Below are 1811 nucleotides of genomic sequence, written 5' to 3'. Positions count from 1 at the left end.
AAGCACTAATATACAACATTCAAATTTCAGAGGTATTTTTTATTCAAATTCTGATGGCACATATTTACTTCCATACTATAGAAATAAACTGAATTGAACTGAACTTGTGAAGAATGGGATTCAACAGGCATGGACAGCCAAGACACCAGCTGAAATCTCTCCAAATTAATATCAGCTGGATCAGTCCCAAATGATGGCGGCAAGATGGCGGTGCGTGAACAGTGCGAGGCTCAGCGTCTCTCCAGGACCTGCTATTTAGTGTTTTTTTTTTATCTATTTTTGACCGGACTATTTTTCAAGAACTGTACCGCGTTGCTGTGCAATAGCAGACATGAGCTTCTGGACCTTTGGAGCTACAATGTTGACACTCTTATCGCCGATCTCCGACTCATCCCAGAGATCTCTAAAACACCGGAGGCTGCACACTTCTCCCAGCCGTGTGGAAATGCACGCAGGCGGTGACGAGAACATAAACAAAGGCGGGGTAAGCACTGAGGGATGGCTAGGCAAAAGCTAACACCACACCGGCTCCCTTTACCCAGCATTTTCCTCGCCAATGTCCGTTCTCTGGCCAATAAAATGGACGAGTTACGATTATCCATCACGAATTGCAGATGGATTATGGACTCAAATGTCATGATTTTCACCGAAACATGGCTAAACAACAGCTGCCCAGACAATGCTATCCAGCTAACTGGTCGCCACTCACACCAAGCTGACAGGACAGCAAATGACTCCGGCAAGACCAGAGGCTAAGGTTTTTGCATTTATATTAACAAAGCTTGGTGCACAGACTCTGCTACTACTGAGAGTCACTGCTCACAGACCATGGAGTTTTTTATGGTCAAATGCAGACCTTATTACCTCCCAAGGGAATTCACTTCTATTATCCTCACTGCTGTGCACACCCCCCGGATGCTAATGCCAAGCTAGCCATGAAAGAACTCTATGCTGCCATTAGCAAACATCAAACCAAACACCCCGAGGCTGCTTTTATTGTGGTCTTCAACCACTCCAACTTGAAGACAGTCCTCCCCAGATTCCACTAACATGTCTCCTGCCACACGAGAGGAGACAAGACCTTGGACCATGTCTACTCCAATCTGGCTGGAGTTTACAAGGCGACACCCTTCCCCACATCGGACAATCACACCATCTCTCCCTGTTCCTCACACCTTGGTACTCACCAATCATCCAACGTGTGAAACCTACTGTGAGGACAGTAAAGGTGTAGAGGGCTCAGACGCTGTGCTCCAGGACCGGTTCAGGAATACAGATTGGAATACTTTCCACCACACAGATTTGGATCAGTACGCCACATCTGTACTTGACCACATCTCAACCATCATTGACTGTGTCACCACCTACAAATGCATCACCATGTACCCCAAACAGAAACCCTGGATGAACAGAGATATTCGTCTCCTGCTGAAGGCCCGTAACAGCGCATTCAGGTTAGGGGATGCACAGACCTAGAGCGCAGCCAGGGCTGAGCTGAAGAGGGGAACTCCGACCCCCGACTTATATGGCAAGGCCTTCAGATTCTCATGGACTACAAGAACTCCAATACATCCCTCTCCTGATGTATCCTTCCTCAATGAGCTTAACAACTTCTATGCTTGTTTTGAAAGAGGGAATACCACAACTGCAACTAAGGCAGCCACTACCCAAGACCTACAGCCACTGACTCTCCTCTGCACTGATGTAGGAGCGGCTCTGAGCAGAATTAAATCCAACAAGTCCACGGGTCAACCATTGGACCACTGGACAACCATTGCTCATCCGCCACCATTATAAACACCGGAGTGCCA

Source organism: Cyprinodon variegatus, unplaced genomic scaffold (assembly GCF_000732505.1).
Source record: "Cyprinodon variegatus isolate N-32 unplaced genomic scaffold, C_variegatus-1.0 Scaffold1153, whole genome shotgun sequence".
Taxonomy (NCBI): domain Eukaryota; kingdom Metazoa; phylum Chordata; class Actinopteri; order Cyprinodontiformes; family Cyprinodontidae; genus Cyprinodon; species Cyprinodon variegatus.
The sequence above is the reverse complement of the archived record's forward strand: the minus strand, read 5'-3'. Positions refer to the sequence as shown.